Source organism: Chrysemys picta, chromosome 9 (assembly GCF_011386835.1).
Source record: "Chrysemys picta bellii isolate R12L10 chromosome 9, ASM1138683v2, whole genome shotgun sequence".
Taxonomy (NCBI): domain Eukaryota; kingdom Metazoa; phylum Chordata; order Testudines; family Emydidae; genus Chrysemys; species Chrysemys picta.
Genome location: NC_088799.1, coordinates 31,205,133 through 31,228,375, shown reverse-complemented (window position 1 = coordinate 31,228,375; position 23,243 = coordinate 31,205,133). Strand labels below are relative to the sequence as shown.

Here is a 23,243-nt window from a genome sequence, read left to right as displayed (position 1 = left end):
CTATTTTATTAGTGGCCTGGTAGGACCTAATGGACCATATACCCTGGTGTAAATGGGCTGTTTCATTGACTTCAGTTAGGGTGACCAGATCACCCAGGTCAAATATCGGGACATGGGGGGGGGGGAAGGGTAAAGGGGAATGGGGGGGAGGAGCAAAAAAAAATGGCGGCAGAGCAAAAAAACACCCTCCCCCTCCCTCTGCAAGCGCTGTAGGGAGGCCCCTGAGACGCAGGGGGAGCGCGGGGCCAGGGTGAGTGAGAGTCCGGCCCGGCCCCGAGCACAGGCAGGACTCAGTCAGGCGGTACCTGGAGGGAAAGTAGGGGGGCGCAGGGGGCGGCTGTTCGCCCCACCTGGGCAGCGGGACTCGGGAGCAGCCGCTGCTGCAGCTCCTACTGCCGCGGCCGGAGGAAGTGGCCATGGCACTCGGCAGCTGCGGCTCTGGCGCCTGGGCCTGAACCCCCCGAGCCCGGGCCTGTTGCGGGGACCCAGCAGTGCGCACGCTGCGCCCAGCCCCTGGCCAGTCACGTCTGGGCTGGCTGCCCAGCTGGTGCAATCCCGCATGCAGCCCCGGATTGGGGGCAGCAGGCCCCAGCCCCCCGTCCCGCTCGGGTCCCACAGGGGAATGAACGGGGCTGGGCTGCCGATGCCTCCGCCCTGGGCCGCCGCGGGATTGCACCAGCTGGACAGCCAGCCCCAGACGCGACTGGCCAGGGGCTGGGTGCAGCGTGCATGCTGTTGGGTCCCTGCAACAGACCTGGGCTCGGGGGGTTCGGGCCTGGGCGCCAGAGCCGCAGCCACCGAGCACTATGGCCGCTTCCTCCGGCCGCGGCAGTAGGGGCTGCAGCAGCAGCTGCTCCCGAGTCCCACTGCCCAGGTGGGGAGAACAGCCACCGCCTTGTCCTGTGGGCCGCTCCCCTACTCTCCCTTCAGGTACCGCCCGACTGAGTCCTGCCTGCGCTCTGGGCCAGGCCAGACTCTCACTCACCCCGACCCCGCGCTCCCCCAGTGCTTGTGGAGGGAGGAGGAATGGCGTGCTTGGGGAAGAGGCGGGGATTTTGGGAGGGAGCCAATGGGGGAAGGAGGGGGCGGAGTCGGGGCGGGGGGGGGTCGAGCCATTCCGGGCTCCGGAGCCTTTGCTTGTTTGTCCAGTGTCCCGACCTAACATTGGTCGGGACACGGGACAAACAAGCAAATATCTGGACAGTCCCGATAAAATCGGGATGTCTGGTCACCCTAACTTCAGTTGAGTTTTATCCATTTATATAAGCAGAGAATGTCCCAATATTTTGTCTTCCATTGTCCAGGAAAGCACACTTAAATATTCCTCTACTTTGTCATGATCACTGGTCTCCGTAGTATATATAAATGCTTTCTTTTGATGGATTGTTCAGGAAGAGAGACAACTAGAGCACTGGCGTTGGGTGTGATGGTTGGAGCCTGATGTGCTGTAGCATAACACCTTTTTGAAGTCTTATGGGATGGCTGTTCCACTGACTGCTATCCTATGTGCAGCCTGAACCAAAGTGCAGGTGATGGCATCTCCACTAAAGTAAATGTGAAGTTGCAGTCAGCAGACCCTTTATAAGCAATGGGAAGCCTTCTTTTTCAGATCCAAATATTTCAGGCTGTGAGAAATTTTCATTCTAGTTTGTGGATAAGGTGACTCTGATTTTGATCAGATTATCAGCATCTATGCTAGGGGATGCATCATGGTACAGGTGGAACAGGTACAGGACTGGGGCTTAGAAGACCTGGGTTCTATTCCTGGATCTGCCATAGACCTGTTGGGTGATATTGGACAAGACACTTCACTTCTCTATGCTTCTGTCAGACAGGTGGGACAGTAGAGGGCAATTAACACTTATTGGGAAGCAGTCAGGACATTGCAGGATTTGGGGAGACTCAATGGGAATTGAGACAGGACATCATAGAGAATCAATCCTCTTGCCTTCCCATTCTGTCCTGGAGCTGTTATAATTTCCCAACATCCGACATACATCTTTCACCTTAATGCCTATGTTACAGACTACTGGGCATTTCACCCAGAAGTTACAATATGCAATGTCTCCCTTAGATGTAAAATCTCACTTTTGCAACATCCTCCTACAATCCTGCTGAGTCTGTCTTTTTTGGCTTTATATTCTGCAATTTAGTATCTTAGCCAGTTTCCTGAACAAGCCAAGTTTCCATGACCTCAATTGCATCATATTTCTTTTTAAATACTGTGTGTGTCTGCAAATCTGCTAACTTGTTCCTGCACTGCTTCTGTTTTTGTAGAAAGGACATATCTTTGTAGAAAGTTTACATATCTCTCTATTTGTTTCTTTGCTTTAAGAAATAATCATACTTTCCAATGGCTACCTTGGGTCAGATTCTGCCATTTTACTCCACCTTTTTTTCCCCCAAAGGTGACAACTCTATCCAGGTTTCAGAGTGGATTGGCAAAATTAATCTGGAAATCTTGCAACAACAAACTTATTGATTTTGATTTGGTTGGTGTGGAAATATCAGAATAGCTAATCTGAGCAGATCCAGGCAGATAAAAATAAAAATAGTCATTTTAAAAACTCAAAGTGTTTGGTAGGGCTTGAATTTTGGGTGATATTTGGCATCAGTCTGTCAGCCACCTTCTTTGTCACTGATAGTTTAGGAATTTCTCACCCATTACTATCTAAGCAAGAGACTTTACTTAAAAACTCCCCTTTATTTGAGATGTAATGTCTCTGACCCAGTCTCTGCTAGGACCCAGTTTACTCTACAGGCAGTCTCATTGACTTCAGTGGGACTGTTTGCTGAGGCCCTAATTCAGCAAAGCATTTAAGCATGGGCTTTGCTTAACTGAATCCAGGCCAAAGCAAGTAGTACTCAATTTAATGATATTACTGAGCCACGGTCATGTCCTAATATTGGTGGTAACCATTCAGCTTATGGTATTGTGATGGAGTTTATAGAACCTACACTACAACGGCCACTACAGAGCAGTTACTTGGGCTAATTATCTGACAAGCAACAGTTGGGATAAAAGGTTGCAGCTGAGAGGGAGGGAGGGGAGCTACTCTCAGGGAGCCTAAGGAGCATTCTACAGTAGCTGCAAAATGGAATCTGTGCAAGCAGCTGGAACTTCTAAGGGAACAGCAGTGGCATGAGCTGATCTTTGAGAGGGATTTGGAGGCAGAAAATGGTAGCAAGGAACTCAGGGAAGCAGTAGTGAGTCTGAGGGAGCTGACCTTAGCTGCTTAGTACAGGGTCCCTGGGCTGGAACTCCCCTACCTGCCTCCAAGGAAGGGGATGTAAGGCTCTCCTTATGCAAAGGGGTAAGGACTACTGAGCTCAGGGCAGGGCTATAAGCAACCTGGCTGAAGGATTGAGTTGGGAGAAGAGACCAACTGCCTGTGGTTTGGAGTCCCTGTGGACTGGGACTGCCAGAGTTGAAGAGACTGTTATTGAATGCCTGGCCAGGATGGGGAACCACTAGCCAGTGAGTGGCATTCCTACAGGTATGTTGAGCTGAGGGCAGACAAAATTATATTTGTTACATTGGGTGGGAAAATCAAGTGAGGCTCTCAAATATTCAACCACAATCTTGATTTCAGTGGGATTTCTCTGATTAGGTACTGAGTGAGGGCCTGAGGATTTGGGATATGCCTAAGTAACTCAAAAACATTTTGGTATACACTCTGTCACTGTAATAGCTTGATCTTTTAACTGAATGAGAGGGAAAATACCATGAAAGGAATGGGGTGGGGGTGGAGGGAGGAGGACAAGAAGAGTAAAACAGAAGATTATTCTGTTTGGCTCTGATCCTTTTTTTTTTGCTTTAGTAAGCAAAGGCCACCACACTGGACCTAATTATTCTACATACAACAAAATTCCTACTTAGTGCTGATTGTGCTGCACTGTGTAAAATTTCTCTGTGCAGCATGTAGGTGTTTTCCTATATCATGCACTGCTTTCTTTGGTAAGTCTACAAAACCAATACTTATGCAGCTCCCAATACAAACGGAGAGACTAATCCTATGGACTTCGGTATATCAGATTCCACACCCAGTGTTCATGGAAGAGAAAGGTACTATATGGCCTATGAATGTTGACATAGCAGAGTTGATGCCCCGTGGGATAAGGCAATGTTTTCAATCTATAATAACAGTAGTATAAATTATATTTAATTCTTTGTCTTGTTCAGTGTGTATTACATAAGGGGTGTGTGAAACTACTGTCAATAATAGTAGTAGACATAGTATTCAATCGGTGACTAAAATGCCTGAAAAGAACTTTCAGAAACCTCTTAAACTATTATTATTTTGTTTTGTTAAGAATGTATTTGCTGCTTTGCAGTCAGTTCACTTTATCACCTTGTAAGTACAACAGCAATGATGTGCCTAATGTTCTAAACAGGGCCAGCTCCAGGCACCATCAAAACAAGCAGGTGCTTGGGGCGGCACATTTTAGGGGCAGCATTCTGGCGCCGGCCATCATAGGCGCCGACTCCGGGGCATGGGGAAAAAGTGCCCCCGCCGCCCCAGCTCGCCTCCGCCCACTCCCCTGAGCGCACTACCGTCGCTCCGCTTCTCCCACCTCCCAGGCTTGCCACACGGGAAACAGCTGTTTTGCACAGCAAGGCTGGGAAGGAGGGAGGGAGGAGAAGCCGAGCGGTGGGCACTCGGGGGAGGTGACGGTGGTGGAGCGGAGGTGAGCTGGAGCGGGGAGCGGTTCCTCTATCCCACGTTACTTCCTGCACCCCCCCCAGCTCACCTCCGCTCCGCCTGCTCCCTTGAACGCATTGCTGCTCCCCCCTCCCTCGCCTGAGAGGGAGGGGGGAGAAGCGGAGCGGTGGCGCGCCCGGGGGAGTGGGCAGAGCGGAGGTGAGCTAGAGTGGGAGGTCAGGGGGGGACCCATGAAAAGTAATGGGGGGGGGAATGCGGCACGCCCAGGGGAGGAGGCGGGGCTGGGGATTTGGGGAAGGGGTTTGGAAGGGGTGGAGTTGTGGTGGGGCCGGGAGTAGGGGGGCATGAAAGAAAAGGGGGGGCAGCCAAAATTTTTTTGCTTGGGGCGGCAAAAATCCTAGAGCCAGCCCTAGTTCTAAAGAACAGTGAATGCAGATAGATATCTGTCTTATTTAGGGCCCAGAACTTCAAACGCTTACTCATCTGAACAAAATGTGAAAGAATAGCTCTGTGGTTGTCACATGGGAAATGGAACCAATAGGTCCAGAAATATCTCACCAGGGCCTGTGCCATCTGGCACTGGAGAAAGGAAGACCGACTCAATGTCATTTGCTGAAAGCTAGCTGTTAACATACAGGAATCTGCCATACCACTCCTTGCTGTATTCTGCTCCTGTTATGCATATGCATTTTAGGAACTCGAGATGAAATCTTGGCCCCACAGAAGCCATTGGCAAAACTCTGATTACATTCAATGAAGCCATGATTTCATACTACAGGTCTGTCTCATCTTACGCTGGGGTTACATTCCACAGTCAGCACCTAAAGTGAAAATCGTGTATAGTCAAAATTACATTGAGTGTAATGGTGGGCGGAATCGCCCACACTACAGAAACAGTATTTAAATTGTTATTTTTCTCTTTTTGTTTCTGCTGACCGTATAAAGCTGAAATCGCACATGTTAAATGCGCCTAAGATGCGACAGACCTGTATATCTCTCTGGTGTTGATTGTAGAATTGGTGTGTGTGTGTGCACGCACAGTTGAGCAGGAGTTCCTTTTTAATTAGAGATTGATTGAACCAACTTAATAAACTAGGTGTCTCTGAACCTTTGATTCAGAAAGAAGGACATGTATTTTGCTGTCTGATTTTCTGCTGATTACGACCAAGTGAGGTGGTTAGATCTTACAGTTAGCTGCTGCAGTAAGACCTTTTGTATATCTTTGAATACACTTCCCCTTCTATTCATATAAGTTCTCTGTAGGCTTCTACTGCTCCTCAGCCATGTTAATATGTCTGATACAGGCATTTCCACTGTCAGCAGCGAGAGAGGGGGTTGGGGATGCTTGTCGCTTGTGTGGAATGCATCTAGTAACTTAGAAAACATAGGGCTTTTTGCTGCAATAATGTGTGTGCAAGACAATCAGACTGGGTTACATTTTTCTACAATTAGGAGCAAACACTATATCCATTTTCTCCTTGGATTTTTACTTTTACCCACTTTCTTACTTTCCTTGCATTTCCATACATGATGGATGAGCCAAGTGCCAAATTTGCTGCAAAGTAAATTGTGTAGCTTCTAGACCCTGCTGGCATATGCCTGAGCAAACTACAACTTTATCCCTTGTTCCTGAGCCGTAGAGAACTCCTTATCTACTCCTGATTAAAGGAGGGTGGTGGATGGGATACAGGGGCATCAATGGAAGCTTTGTCATGTTGACCTAGCCCTTTTCAGGCAGAACTCCGGATTAGTCTCTATAGGCCGTGCTGCTTAAAAATGGATGGGTACTCTATAGCCTTCAGTGTTGAAGGTCAATTAGTCTGTTCTAATGGTGGTTTAAAAATGGCTGCAGAAAGATCAAATCAAAATTGTGACTAATAACTTGAATTACATAAGAATTAGGAAGTAGTAGTAATGACTGAAAAGGAAGCTAAACCACCAAATGAATTATTTGCTTGTAGTTTCCATTTTGTCATTGGCAGACATTGTGGCAATTTGGAATGAAGCCTGGGGAACCCAGTGTTTGCACAGCACATCCCTGGAGTTTCTGTGATTTGCTGAAAAGCAATAAATATGTATTCATCTGGTGTTTCCTCCTGAGGATGAGAGGTCAGCCTATCTTAGAACAGGATTCATATGGTTTGTGTGTGGAGGCCTAGTAGAAAAGGCAATGCCCTTGGGCATTCTACATGTTCCATGGGTTAGTAAAATTTCATTTCACTGTCTCCATATTGCAAACTCGGTCTCAAACTCAAACTCAAAGAAAATGGAAATGGTAAAATCACTGGACCGATAGCTGGTCTGTTCTTTGTTTACACTTCCACTGGCTGTAAACCCAATCTTCAGAGCTGTGCTATCTCTTTAATTGATACTACTGCTGCACTTTCCACTCTCCCCAAGTAATTTCTAGCAAATTAATATATCGAAAAGCACAATATTAATGCTGGTTAGCAATTTGAGAAGACTAGTGATGGACCACACCAAAGAGCCATTCTGCCTCTTCTCTCTCTTTTTTTTTTTAATCCCCCTCCCTGCCCCTAAACAAACATGGACATTACTCCTCCTTAGTGCAGAAACAACTTGATAAGAATGAAATAATTTACCACTGTTGGAGGGAGGGTAATATTTCAGAATGCTGTTTGCCATGGTATATACTCTTGTAATCTCAGCCACAAAAAAACATTAGGCACTTGTAGAGAATGTAACTAATTCAAAAAATCACTGAGCTTGTAAAGGGGATTGAGCCTGATTCTCCATTGCACTGTACTTTGTGTGGCAAACCTGTGCAAACTCAGTGTAAAATATACTATCATTCTGATTTGGTGGCATTTTCCTTACACTTTGCACAGCTGTAAATGTCTATGCAAGCTGCAAGGCAATGGAGAATGATCTAATTCTAAAAATGTACGGTGGTAGTGTCTAGGTGAAAGGATGCTGGGAAGACTCAGAAGACTAACAGTCATTTATACCAGTACAAAGTGGATATAAAACGCAATCATGATTGAATTAGTCCCACAGAGGGGATAATTCTGATTTCACTTAAACTGGGGCAAATCAGAAGTACCTTAATAAAAGTTAATTGAATTAGTCAGGTATAAAGTACTGGTGGATGTGGGATCAGAATCCGTCCTAAAGGGCACTGAGAAATGCAAAGGAGATAATCTAGAATCCAAATGATCAGTCACACTTTAAAGAGCTGGTTTCTAAATAAGCAGCCACAGGTACCAATACTTTGCAGTGAGAAGTCAGCTGCTTGGCAATTTACTGACACTGGTTTTGAAAACATATGACCAGTGGTGTGATCTGCTGCGCAAATGTTGGCCCTGGGAGAGAGTAGGGCACCCAGGAATGTCATTGTTAATATGACATTTAGAGGGGAAAATCAATGGCGGGGTGCAGGGGAGAAACAGACAGCCTGGTTAAGAGAATGCATCTGGTGGTGGGGATGAGGAAAATTCCTAACTGGTTCTACTTTCATATCCTGGCAAATTTGGACTTCCTTCCCCGTGCACCCCTTCTCCCCTTGTGTTTAATAGCATTGCCCAGGAGGAAGATGAGAAACACCAAGGAAATAGGTTAGAGTTTCCTAAAGTAGCACAAGGGTCTGGCCCAAGGCAGGTGATAGTGCTTGAATGGTGGTCTTGGAAAGTGAGTGTAGCTGAAGAGTCTTGTAGGTTTTTTTTGTTTTGTTTTTTGAGGGGGGAGGGTGGTGGAAACAATGCAGTGCTTACATCTGCATTTAACATGGATTTGAACAAGCAGATCCATTTACAAAAATATCACCCTGCTGACTCCCTATTAGCATGTTGCTTTTTTCGCCACACAGTCTTGTATTTAAAAAAAAAAAAAAAAAAGACTGCTCCATCACTTTATAATGCACATACGCCACCATAGTGAGAACTGATCTGGACTCTTACTATGTGGGGTATCTTTACCGCTCTCCTTAGCCTACTTCTCTGAACCTAATGGGAAGGTCTCTCCAACTTGTCTTGGAGACCTCTTCAGAAAAACAGGATGCTGTCATTTGGCTTCAGCTGTTATAACACAGACAGCAGCAGACACAGGGGAGGCCAAAACTGAATGTGCAAATAACATGAGCACCAGCTGAGACCATCTGTTGAGTTCAGTATATTTGTTAAACTGAAAATTGCTGCATTTTAAGGGCCAGTGTACAGCAGTGGGTGCAGGAGAATTTCAATCTTGCTTCAAGGGGGATGCTCCCTGAAGGTGTCTCTAAGATGCAGGGTGTTGGCCTACCTCAAGAAACAGCATGGAGAGCAGGCCATGTAGATACTCAAGAGTCCAAAACTTGTCAACCCCAAACATTCAAAAATCACAAGCCAGATCCCCAAACCATGAGATTAGTTTATAAATTGTGAGATTTCAAAATTAATATGGGGGTTTTATTGTCCTTCTGATTTTTTTTAAGCCTTTGTCATGCACTTGAGTCCCATTTTCAAGCTTTTCTCTATGAATATGAGGACTAAGCTTTCATTTTAAATAAATTTTAATTTTCTCAAGTAATTGTCTCCAGGAGCTGAGGTTCTAAGTAAAACATTAATTATTGTGAGACTACTGATAAAATTGCTAGAATTGGCAACATTCATTAGGCCATCCCCCAAAATTTCAGGAAGGGACTGAGACACATCAGACTTACTCGTCCCACAGAGGGCGGCTCAGTATAAGAATGGAATATTCCCTGGCCTTTTTGAGAGGGTGGAAGGATAGGAAAGATTGACTCCCTAGGTGGGGTCTACTGGCAAAGTCCTTTCTTCCTTGTTTGAGAGAAGTACCTCTCAGATGGGTGACAGAGTTGTGAGCAGTTAAAACAACAGGAAGAAATATGGCTAGAAGTATTTGCAATAGTGGTTTTTTTTTGTTTATGTTCTTTAATCCCCCTTTTCAGGGACTTATGGGATAGTGTCCTTGGCTTATCCCTAAAGCCAGCTCTGTATCTAACCCTGAGAGCAAAGGATTTTGTTTAACTTCTGAGAGTCCAAAATGTAGCCGAAATATGCATGTATGTTAGTTTTTATGGAGAGACAGTGCCAAATCTTGCCATGGTCCCAGCTGCTTTAGACCACTCCACTGACTTAAAAACTGGCATGCACAACTCCTGCAGCATCCTCTGACAGCAGAATTGAGCTGAGAGTCCAAATGTTGCTGAGAGCTGAGTATCAAGCACTTTATTTAAAAAATAAATAAATAAATCATTGACTACATCAGTCTTCACAGTGCTAAATACAGGGATGTGGGCTTTCCAATATGAACCACCACTACTTGGCTTTTGATGATAAAAATGTTAATGTTATAATCAGTGTGTTGGCAGGTGTTATACAATGTCTAACACTGGGGACCTGACTTTGCTGCCAATGCATCTACATTAGAAGAGGAGGCCTCAAGTGTATTGGCACTACAGGAAGTGTTGATGCCATACCAACTCTTACACCTACCATCATCCTTCATTTTATATCGCATATTTTCTTACCCAGTAGTGTAACTTAAAACCTTCCCAGTCTCTTAATTGTGGCTGTTTTGTGAACTGCGCAGATGCGCTCTGTGTAGATCCTGCAGTTCTTCCTTAGAATCCAGGCTGCAACAGTGCTTCATTCCCAAAAGATTCTTGGGCACATCTGAGAACAAAAGACACTGATAGGACAGGCTGAAACAGACTGCTTCAGGAGTCTGCGTTCAGTTCTCAGAAACCTGCCTTTAGACATAATAGGCCATATTCATCCCTATTAAATGGCCTGGACATAAGATTCAAGATGATTTGTAGGATCAGTTCCTGCTACTATTCCACAGGCCAGATGGAAAGTTATGTGACTGCTAGCTGCTTCAATAATGTTGAATTATATTGCAACATATTACTTGCACGGGATGCATGTAACACTGTGTAGAGTGAAAATATTGTTGAATGTTGCAAAAACACCCTTTTAGTCCTCCAGAAATTAACACTGTCAAAAATTTTCAAAGATCAGTGCAAAATGTAATTACTGTCTTCAGTTCTCCACGTCTGCTTGCTGCAAACAACACTTCCATGTATAAGTCAGCTATTTGCATAGATCATTGTACATGCTGTTACCCAGTTTGTGCCTGCAAACACGCATTGTGTGAGCCTTTTTAAAAACGTCACCCATATTGTTTTGCATTTCACAGTTGGCCTATTGGAAGGATGAGCGGGGGTTCCAAAGCAGATGGAACCTCTCTGTTTGCAGTACTCTGCCTCCCTATCAATAAATGTAGGATGGCTCCTGGAGAGTTATTTGGCTTTGCGTCTATATTTATGTTCATGTTCCTCACTGTGCCACAGAGAGCAGTAGAGAGATTTGAAAATGGAATAGGAGCCAGAGGGAGTAGAAGTGTAGGGAAGATAAAACACCAGAAGATGGCACTGGGAATTTTAGATTATCAAGGCTACAGGAGGAGGTACAGTCTTGTTTTCTCTGTGGCTTTTGTTTCAAAATGTGTGTGAACAATGCAGCTTCAGGATTTTTCCCTGAGAGGAGACTCCTAACTATGTAGTGATATGGAGCAGTACACAAATGAAGACAAGGCAACAGAGTGTGAAATACTTAAGAGATGTACTTTAGCAGCCAGGAGAGTCTCATGTTACATTACAACTGTAGTTTGGCTGCTGTGTATAAGTTAGCTCCTTCAGAGAGAAAGCAATCTGTGTGTGTTGCTCCAGTGAGGTAGAGGGTGTAGCTTCAAAGAGTCGGTCATAGCCTGGCACTGAGCTTGTGAAGGGGCTGCCCCAAAAGTAGAGAGAAACATGAGATGTTAAATTTGGGTATAGATCTCCATGTCCAACACTGTTCAGATCCAGGGTTTTAAACTATTACAGAAATAGGAACCCACTGCAAAACTTGGTTCCAAACCCAAGTTTTCATTGAGCTTTGCAAAGCTGGGGGACACAGAACTGAGATTTTTGCTTTGCTGACCATCACTACATACAAAGTTTTTTCCATACAGTTTACTGCAGTAGAACGCCCCCCCCCCCCCCTTTTTTTTTAAATGAACATTGATCTTCTGAATGACTGGTTATATGAACTGTTTCTCTGTGTGTCATCTTGCTGCTGCTGAATGGGACTTCAGCCAACACTCAATCCCCCATTAGCTCATAAACTAAGGGTTTTACTGTACTTGATTTGCACAAGCAATTGCAATTTGTGCAAACAAAGCAAAAATTTTACATGTGCAAAATTATGGACACGGAAAAGCGGAAGGTGAAATGTTAGAAGGCAGTTTGAGGCCTCTTTGAAAATGTGGTCCTGAATCTTATTCAAAGCCACTCTGATATTTACATATAGAAAAATACTAAGCCACATTCTAGATGGCAGATCTCATTGCTTTGGAGGGCTTGTTTAACCAGTAAATCCCTGGATTTCATTGAGCCACAACTATGGGAGTATAGCCAGGAAAGAGTGGGCCTGCCTATGGCACCTCTGTTCTCCAGCTATTCCTGGCTACAGGAATAGCTCCATGAGTAACCAGGTATACATTAGAGAAGGCTGGAGGCTGCTCTAACCTCCCTAGGACTGTACTAATCTCTGATTTGGAGAAATAAATGTGGCACTAGACAGGTGGAGCTGGAAACAGTGGGTTTCCTCGTGTCACAAGAGCATCTAACCAGTCTGACTGGCCCCAGAATCTAAGATACCACAAAGATGGCATAGAGCATGAGGCCCCTTCCCCTCTGAGCTGCAAACGTTGGCCACGGAGTTATGTACATTAATATTTTTCTTATCCCTTATTTTTCCTTTTCCTGCTTTAGTGTCCATTTTTTTATTTTAAAAGCATAAAATGTGCCTTGCCTCCCATGATGACAAATAGGTCCAGACCATAACTCCAATCATCAGCCTTTGACATTAGAGTCAACAGACCTGAAGCAATTAGTGGAAGTTCTGAAGCCTGGGAATGCAGCTCAGTGCTGTCACCTGTTGGTAAAGTAGGAGAAGAGGGCCCAGAGCTGCTTAGGAACGGCATGTCGGCTGCAGCTCCACTGGTGAGGGAGCTCTCTGCTGGCATCTGTTGGAGAGCAGGGAGAGTTGACTGAATGGGCCAGACTTCATTTGTATTTGTTTTGTGACAGTTTGGGGTATTTTGGTTAAAATTCAACTACATTTTGTACTTGGGGCAATTAAATGCAATTGACTTTGTTGGGGAACAATGAGGACAAGATGTTGACATTGAATGTGCCAACTGCCAACTTGACCGGTACTGTTGTCAGGCACAGTTGGTTGAGGAAGCCTGGATGGAACTGAGAGTTAAAAGAAAGATCCTTTGCTTTCTGTGAGGATTGCGGTTATGAGAAGGAAGACACCACTGATCGCTGAGCTGGGAGTGCTGAGCAGTGGGCAACCCAGCTTCTTGGCAGTTCCAAGACCATGGCAGTTTCAAGGTGGTGCTGGATAGTGTTGAGGAGCAGCAGAAGCTCCAAGGTGGTGCAAAGTGGTAGTGGTGGCACCAGCTTCTCTGAGGTGACAGATGGGTTAGAGTAGCAGTGGTACCTTCAAGGGGATGGATGGTACAGGGTAGTGGCAGAGCTAAGCACCTTGGGTTGAAGCCACAGAGAAAGCAGCAGTCTACTCAGGGGACGCTAATGTGGGCCTCCCTACTTAGCAATTGAAGCTGACCTCCCTCCACTAGGTCGATAGTGTAGTCCCCAGGCAGCACTGATCTGCTACAATCCTGGGATTTCCCCAACCCAGAACAGTGAACTGTGAGTGCGGAGGAGGGAAGTGGCCAGAACACATCAGACACAATGGCCAAAGAAGGATTGATTTTGGGACTACTGTTAAGACACTCTGGGTAGTGGAGACTTACCTCACAGAATTTAATTTTAATTACTGGTTTTCCCAAGTTCATTCTGTTGTCCTGTCTTCTCCTCACTGCTCTTTCCCCCTCCCCCCCCCCCGCAATAAAGTTATTTGTGTCAGCTCTTGGATGCAGTGCTTGCAAGTGGGGAAGTAAGTAATGCCAAACAGTGGCACCCAGGGGAGTGTATGTGTGCCACACATACATACATATAGCTTCACAGGTTTCTGGATGGAGACTCAAGCCAATGTTAGTTAAGCCTTTAAGGAAATCCCTGGAAAATTGAACCTGGCACTTTCTGCTGCTGACGGCACCTGGCAGAAGGGTTATATTAGTATGGTCTTGTCAAAAGATTTTTCATGCTGTCTGTTCCGGTTTGCCTGTATTTGTATTATAACTACTAGAAAAGATGCTACAAAGCTGCAAACTGAAGGGAAACAAAACACATTTTATGCTCCTTGGGGTAAAATGCTGGCCTCCCAGAAGTCAATGGCAAATTCAGTAGCACTAGAATTTTACCTTCTGTGTTTGCTGCTCTGCTAAAGAAAAGTAATGACAATATTTATGAATTTGCAATGTTTTTGTCTTTAGTGAGTATTGCAGTGCTGACTGGTTCATTTAGCAACTTTTGAAGGGAACTATAGTAACTTTATTTAACATACCAGCTCTTCATCTTTGTTATTCACCTGGTCTGATAAGTCATCCTGTCCTGCACATCACAACACATATTTTACTGAAGAAAACACACACACAATACAGTCAGGTTTCAGAGAGTATGATGAGGGTTAAAGCCAAATGAAGATTTTCACCAGAAGTTTTTTATAAATGTGAAATATTGGGATTTTTCACCAGTTCTGAATAGATAAGAAAATGTATTATTCTATAACGGGGGCTGGTAGTCATGCCAAAGTTAAGGTTGCCTAATGCTTGCAATTATAAGCATAAATTTCCAATTCCTTATAACTGCCAAATTTTAACTGTTCAGGCTAAAGTTTTATCCATATTTATTCTTGGAATAGGGCTGTGGTTTACTTATATTTCTTTTTAAAATTTGTTTCAACAAAAAAAATCAGAGTCAGGGGGAAAAATAGAAACGGTTAGTCCCTTTTTGCTACTGATGTACTCTGGTGTGTCAACGGTTTGGAATGGACACTTAAAAGTCAGCAGGAGAAATAATACTGTAGTCTTCATTATATGACTGTGTGTATATATATATATAGCCTGTATATGTGAAACTGGAGAAAACTTGCATGTGTGCAGAACAGCCTATTAGCGTCTTGCTGCTAAAATCTCTGGACCTTCCATTTGCATCGTTATGGATCATTCCATTGCAGGCCAGACATAGCACCCTGCGGACTGACAAAATGGATGGTGGTCCTCCTTTTCCCCCCTGTAAAATAACCTTGACATTGGTTGCAGCTGGTCTTCTTCATTTCAAGGAAGTGTGGCCATTATGGGGGACTCATTATTATCTCTTAGTTTGCTGATTGCTTCTTAGTGACCAAACCTAATTTTATATGCTTGGAAATTTACTGAGGCACTGCTGTGCCATGTGCCCTATTCGGCCACAGTGGAAGTAGTGATTACCAAATAACCTTTGGTTACTGTAGTCACAGTTACAAAGATTGGGTCTGAATCAAGTTGTTTGCCCTGTCTTACTTGTGTACAGTGAAGGTTTCTCTTCCACAAACCTGTAAAGTCAGAGTGGCAGTCCTGTTAGTTCACAGCTCAATTTAGCAAAATTTGTGAGGACTAAGCATTAGTGATTGCTTTGCTTATTTTGAGGAATAAAACACTGAGGATTTTACATTTGAAAAGCAGCTACTATTATGAATACACTTTAGTTACTTTTAATAGTGTTTTCATTGTGTCAAAGGTAAATTGAATTGGTTCCATTAAATCTCTGTCTCCAGAGATACAATTTCAGTGGCAGCATCTCTTAGTGTCACTTCCACTGAGATCATGATTGCTCAGAAGGAAAAAATAGCAACTGTGCCATTAGTTGTATTGTGTCTGCAGGGCTTTTGGAAGGTATACAATGTCAATGAAAAATGTCGCATACTTTTTTAGAATTGTACTGTTTTCAAATAGCAAAAATTTAACACACACAGTAGCTGAAGTAATATTTTTGCATCTAACTTAACCACTTCACTGCTGATCCCATGATTCAACTCCTAGGCTGACCAATATTGAAGAGCATTAGAACATCTGGACCTATCATGTATATTTGAAAGCAGTCAAACAGGTCAGTTACAAAGACAGGAAATGCATAGCTGAGAGACATTGCAGATGCACTTATTCTTGCATCAGCCATCCCATAAACAGATGGGCCCAAATGCAGTAGAGTCGGTGTAGTTCTGCTCCAGGGAAAAACAGGCCATAGAGAGGATGTGCACAGGGACTTCAGACTTCACCCTGTTTGGCCTAGAACCACTGTGGAACACAGCTCTTCCTATGAGTGATAGAAGGAGAGGGTTGGGACTGCAGATTTGGTACATTTGCATAAAGGTAGTTCAGGGAGGCTGGAACAGGCGTCCTCTGTCCTGCTGCAGAATCATGGGAAGACTGTGTCCATTCCAAACCCCTCCCCTATTTGTCTTCCTGTTCCCCACATGCTGTGCAAGACCTGCTTACTCAGGGTATGGACAGGAGTCCAGAATTTGCAGAATAAGAAAATAAGGACATACATGATAGGGCCCTGAGCCAGCTCCCAGAAAAGTCAATGGAAAAATTCCCACTGATTTACATGGGCATTGGACCAGGTCCCACCTACTACAGAATTTAGAGAACAGCAAGAATTGAAACCTCATGTGTTTATAATGAGTTGAGTGTAGTGAGTTAAAAGCAGTGATGAGTTTAAAAAAATTGTCTTGAAGGCTTTTTACAGTTGGATCATTGACTTTTTTTGTTTTAATATATTATCAAAAGGATAAACAACATGTTGGTAGGATGTACTACAAATTGCCTGCACTATTCCTCCACCCTGGTTCTTTTTAATTGGAGAGGATTTTTTAAATGACTTTGTGTTTGGCATGTCTTTGTTTTCCTGCATTGTCCCTGGGACTAGAGATTGGGAGTTGAAAGTGAAGATATAGTTGCCAGGTAATTGAAAAAAAAAAAAAAAAAAACCAAAGAGTTACTTTATAGATTTAAGAAAAATAACATCAAATAAGAGGAAGAAACATTTTGTTATAAATGGATTAATTATAATTGCAAAACAAAACCTAAACAGGAAGGCATTGTCACTTCAGAAGATAAGCACTAACCCTTATCCTGGCTGGCACAGAATATGAGAGCTTGTACTTCTTCCCATGCATGCTCTGCCACAGAAATGCTGCTGACTAAAGAAGATGATCTGGGGAAACTTTTTGGTGCCATGCTGTGTGGGGAATGCTTTGCATTGTACATTTCCACCATCTGCCAGCTAACATTAACTTCTGATGGGCATGTACTGTATTCAATAGCTGATTTGTGGCTACTTACATGTATCTTAATCTGCAGACCATGTTCCCACGTGGCCGAATAGTGGTAACTGGGATTATTACACTTTTGCTAGGCCCCATCTCTTAATAGGCTCATGTCCTCTGTGAGAGACTTGTCCCTTTCATTTGCATGGGCCTCCAAAACCCTCTTCCAGTCCTTGTGCACAATCATAGCCATGTACAGAACTGAACCTAATACATTTGGGCTTGTTGCAGGAATTTCTAGGTGAAAATTTACGGCCTAAATTATGCAGGAGATCAGATCACGTGGACTTAAAAGTGATGGGCAGGGGCAGGGGGGAAATGCTTTAGTAGTGATAAGCCAATATTCAGCCAAAATAGTCATTAAGCAATGTGCAAAAGAAAACCCAAAGTAAAGCACAAAGGAACAAAACCAACAACAAAACAAAGAATACAATCCCAAAGGGCTTTAAAGCACTCTACGGTTACATAGGAGATTATATAATGCAGACTATATATAATGGTTCCTATTACTGCTTGTGGCCTCTTAAACAGCCAGTAAACTAAGGGATGTAGGGAACCAGAGAGTTGTTTTACTATTTTAAAAGAAGGAATTATTGTCAAAAATCTGAAATGCTCCCTTTTAAGAAGGAAGTATTAAAAATACTGTGATGCTGCTCTTTGTGGAATCTAAGCACATAATAGTAAGGGCATCCAACAGTCCAACATTAGTCATAATTCTTCAAGAATTTCCATTAGAAACCTTATTATTCAGAGTTCTAAAAGTAAAAAAAAAACAAAAAACAAAAACAAACAAACAAAAAAAACCACCTAAAAGTGCATGTTGGTCTTAACTGGTGACATTCATGTCTGTATTTGTCTAGCTCTGATTTCTGTGCTATTATTTTCTGTTTTTTTTTTTCATTGACTGTTGAGAGTGACATTCTAATCTCCTTCCTATCCCTAAACCCCTACTAACAAATACAGAACCTCTCCCCAAGCAGAATTTTACCCTGAAAAGAGAAGTGGTAGAGATGCTGAAGTTCCCTAGGGACTTTGCTATTGTCATTGATTTTTATGTGGAAGACATTTAGAGACTGGTGATGGGTGACATTATAAAACCCTAAGATTCATTTTTGTCCCCCATTACCTGCATACTAGATACACCACAAAAACCCCCCATTGATTTCAGTGAGATCACCACAGAATTAGCCCCTTAACTGATATATTGATAGGTTTCAGAGTAGCAGCCGTGTTAGTCTGTATCCACAAAAAGAACAGGAGTACTTGTGGCACCTTAGAGACTAACAAATTTATTAGAGCATAAGCTTTCGTGGACTACAGCCCACTTCTTCGGATGCATATAGAGTGGAATAAATATTGAGGAGATATATATACACACATACAGAGAGCATGAACAGGTGGGAGTTGTCTTACCAACTCTGAGAGGCCAATTAAGTAAGTGGGGGGGGGGGGAAATTTTTGAAGTGATAATCAAGATAGCCCAGTACAGACAGTTTGATAAGAAGTGTGAGAATACTTACAAGGGGAGATAGATTCAATGTTTGTAATGGCTCAGCCATTCCCAGTCCTTATTCAATCCTGAGTTGATTGTGTCTAGTTTGCATATCAATTCCAGCTCAGCAGTCTCTCGTTGGAGTCTGTTTTTGAAGTTTTTCTGTTGTAAGATAGCCACCCGCAGGTCTGACATCTTACAACAGAAAAACTTCAAAAACAGACTCCAACGAGAGACTGCTGAGCTGTAATGAGTAGTATCTAGTGGAAGATATTAACTTATTAATGGTGATACTGAAGGTAGAAATATAATTCATAATGGAAAAACATTAATTGTAGATAGAAAAGAGAGATGAATCTGTTTACTTGTGTATTGTATCACTTACTTCAAGGTGTCAATTTTTTTTGTTCTGCAAAATATATTCTTTTGGTTGGGACAGTCTTTTTAGTTCTGGCATCTATTTTAAAATATGAGTTGTCAAAAGATTTGTCCTCCGTTAGTACCATTCATGCAATAACAGCATATTTTATAGCAATGCGGATCTTTTCCTCTAATCCATTCATTTGTTGGAAAATTATTTGGTTTTAGACATGAAACCACATCACTATATTGATCAACATCCGAAGCTCACTGAAGTCAATGGGAATCATTCTATTTACTTCAATAGGCTTTAGATCAGGATATGGGTCATTTTGTACACTTCAATTCTTTCAGGTCAAGACAACTGCCAACAAACTAAGAAAAAGGTGCGTTTATTACTAGTTAATTATTTCAGTGTGTATTTATTCATTGCCTGCTTGCAACTTATGAGTCTTGTGTTCTAGTCTACAAATGACTCACACAGGGACCCCTGAAGTCTGAAACCCCAGACTTGGTCTGCCTCTAAAATCATTGTAACATCAGGTCTTATATATGCAATTGCAGATGACCATTTCTTATGGGTTGCTGGGGTAAAATTTAAACGTACATGCTGCCGTTTCCTGATCTTTGCCTCAGGACCTATTGCAAATCTATAGTTTCAAATGTGCAGCAGATAAAAACAACCACAAATTCTATGCGCTAGTTGGCCTTGGATTTATTTTGCATCTTCTTCTCATTAGCGAGGTGACCTAGCACTACTAGAGTATCGCAAGAATGGCATCAGCATCATCCCCCCTCTCTCGTGCTCTTCCTCCCCGCTCCCTTGCACACACCGTATCTCACCTTGGAAATTATTCTAACACAATAAAATCATTCCTTGTATCTTCACAGATGATCAAAACAAGTTTGAGCTGAGACCCAAGCAGGAGGAAAATATCTGATTATTTTATACCTTTGCCATTTAAAAGAACTTAAATCAGGAGCATGATAAACTCTGGCCAGGAGAATCTTGGAACCAGACTAATAAACTAAGGCACTTTAGTGCTTGGAAACAGCAAATTTCACATACTGTTATCTTTTAATTTTCCACCTCATTAACATCTGAGAATGGGAATATAATGCTGAGTTTAGAGAAGTCCTACTCTTTTTGTCATTAAATGTATTTGCCTCAAGCCACAACTGCCTCTTAATGTGCATTTGTATACACATATAATACAAATAACACATGTGGAGGTGATATGATATGATAAATGGCAGACCTATGTAATAGATGCACTGTGCATGTTTGGACACCTCACAGCTGTGTCCACTAATCCAACTCTGTTTGTTTTCTAAAATCCCAAAGCTGAGAGCAGCTTCTGCTAGACTAGATTAACTTGCCAGAGAGGTTTCCTGTTCTCTCAAAGTTGGATGGGAAAGACTCAGTCTGGACTTGCTTTTCTATTGCTAACAATGTCTCCACTTTAAATTATGATATCTCATGGTGTTCCAGATTTACAAAGGGAAACTTTTCACCAATTGCCTTCAGCCTTTATAAACAAACAAAAAATGAGTGTAACCTGAGAGTAACTAGAAAAGCATTTCCTATGCCAAGTTATTGGGGGTGGGGATGCTAGGGGTTGAATTTAGGGACTATAATGGAAAATAGGCTTAACTGTGAAGGTGCTAGTAAGTGGATTGGTGTATATGGAAATTGTAAAGAATATCCATTCCTAAACAAAAATCCACTCAGACTTTTAAAGTAGTTTGAAGTAGTTAAATGAACAAAACAACTCTGATCTTGTCTGTTGGGGTTTTGTATGTTTTTGTAAAAAGTAGAAATAAACCATATCTGATGATACCTATGGGTACTGCAGCAATGCCCCGAAGTTCCTATAGCTGCAGTTCTCTGACTTGGCATTTGGGGTGTCAGATGAGGTAGCAAAGAATCTTCCCCAGCCCTCTATAGTAATGTTTAGTTTACTGTATTAAAGATGACAAAATAGAGCCTTTCGATCAATGTGAACTAAAATACTATCCTAGCCTAATTATCAGAATTTACCAAGATATTGACAAAGTTCTTAACAAGAACACTGACCAGTTCAAAGAGTGGCCTGTTGTTTTGTTTGGCATAGTGAGTACAACATACTATAGTATCCATAGACTCTGGTATCCCACATTGTGAAATCTTACTTAAATTGTTTAACATACTGAATGCCCGATTTTTGTTGTCCTTACTCAGGTAAATCTCCCATTAGAGGCATTGGGGGGTTGGCCATCAATGGGACTGATTGTTTAACTGTTTTTCTAAGTTAATTCTTCTGACAAGTGAACTTCAAAAAGTTCAAGAACACATCCGCACAATCTGAATTTTACTCAAACCTTAGCACAGCTACCCTCAACATCGAGGGATAAATTTTTCAAAAATGTTTGTAAGCTGTATACACAAAACATACCAATGTGGATGCAAAACCGTTATTTTTCAGTTTGCCACTTGTTAGTGCTTGTATAGCTGTAGATCCCCTCTTCTTGTCACTTCCTCTCTCTATCTGGATTTTTCCATAGTGCCTGCCATCACATGATCTATGTGCTTCCTCTCCCTCCTTCCAAGGTGCCTGGGAAGTATTTGTTAATGATGTCTTGCCCTAGATGGTGGATTTGTAAAGGTATTTAGGCACCTGAAGATGCAGATACTTGTGAAACAATCCCCCTAGGCCCCAATCTGCATCTTTAGGCACCTAAAAGAGTGTTGTAATTGGGCCCACAAATTTACTCTAATTGTGAGCTCAACTGTACAATATAAATGTATGTTCGTAAGATGCCCCAATAACCTATAATGTTGATTTTGGGAAAAGGTACAAAAGGGAAGAGATTGAATTAGTCCAAACAAAAAGGGCTATTGATAGAACTCAAGGACTGTGTTAAGAGCATGCTTGGTAAATAAGAAAAGTTGTGAGCTAAAATAAATCAGTGAACCAAAATTTGGTGTGTGGGGAAACTAGGACTAATTGGTAGACCAAATAATGCCCGCTATTCCCTTTGAGAGCCCTTAAAGAAAGGGGGGGGGGGGAATGGCTACTAGAATGAACTTCACGGTCATGTCTGCTAGCCCCATTGTCTGCTCGGATCCTGGGCTGCCTTCATCCTGGTCCCAAGCAATGTCCTGACCAGAGAGATGGACCCAGATGACATCACCACCTCTATTGGCTCCAGCTGAATCCCAAACACTACGTGGGATGAAACAAAATGATCGGACTCAAACAACAACAGCAATAACGTCTCCAGCCTATCTCAATTGTCCTTTTGAGGAAGAGCAAAGTTAGTTATCTTTGATATCATCGAAGAGACTGCCAAACATGGTTTTGTTTTTTCCTTTTTTATAAACTCTCTCTCCAGCTAAAGGGAAAGAGAACAAGGGATGTTAAAATGAAGCCTTATCTGGTACTTTACATTTCAAATGTTCTAATAAAAAGATAAAAGAATTTGTAATAGTTGTTTGCCATGATACTAAGCAGGCTGAAGTCTCTGTATACCAAACCGCGAACCTTGTGTAACACTGTTTAATGTCAGACAGTGACTGGGTTATGTTAACATCTTTGGATCATTTATTTCATCTAGATTAAATACACCAATAACTTTCCAAAGCTGGTTATAGTTTTGTTGAAAGTCAATGGGTGTCTTAGGAGCTTTTAAAAATGGTGCCCAATGAAATGGTATTGATTAGAAAAGCAAGACTATTAACAATAACCAAAGTAATAACTGAATAATTTGTATTGACACTTTAAAACTCTAAAATGTCACACTAATGTGCTTGCGTGCTAGTCACACACTCAATCAAAGCATGTAAATAATGGTTTTATAAAGTTAGACAACCATTCAGGGCTTGATCCAAACACCACTGAAGCCAACAGGAGTACTTCAATGGGTTTGGATTAGATCTTCAATATGTTCTTCTATTGGACTTTTGAGACTACAGGTCCATTCCAGTTCGCACGAGAGAACTTATAGTTGTTAAAACAACTACTTTCAAAGAAATCTATGTAAAATCTGGCAGTGCAATTCCTGATGGACTGTATTAAAAACACTCATTAGCTAATTATCAAGACATTTCTTTTGAGCCATATTCAATTATCCCATTGGCTCCAAATTATTATTCCAGTGTCAGTAAAATTACAAAATGTGTTGCTCAGAAGTGCCAGGCGACATACCAATTTCTTTGCACTGCCAAGTCTTGCCTTATGGTATAACTTGTACAATCACAAAATAGTGGAACAGAGTTGTTTCTTTGGAAAAAACTATATTTAGCTTTTTATCTTTCTAGATCCAACTCTGGCCCCAATCACCATAACTGAGCATCTGTGCCATTTGAATAAAATACTCATTGAAAGTTCCATGGAGAGAGCTTATAGATAAGAGGGGTAATTTTTGAACAACTTTCTCTGTTGTTCAGATCACACCTTC

General features: G+C 42.5%; 1 long non-coding RNA gene across 1 annotated transcript in view; it reads left to right on the top strand.

Moving 5' to 3' along the window:
• Positions 1-3,056: 3,056 nt before the first annotated feature.
• LOC135973571 (uncharacterized) overlaps positions 3,057-23,243 on the top strand; it is a 41,096-nt gene continuing 20,909 nt past the window's right edge. Inside the window, exon 1 of the long non-coding RNA XR_010590477.1 lies at positions 3,057-3,497. This is a non-coding gene — a long non-coding RNA (uncharacterized LOC135973571). The remainder of the gene's footprint in view (positions 3,498-23,243) is intronic.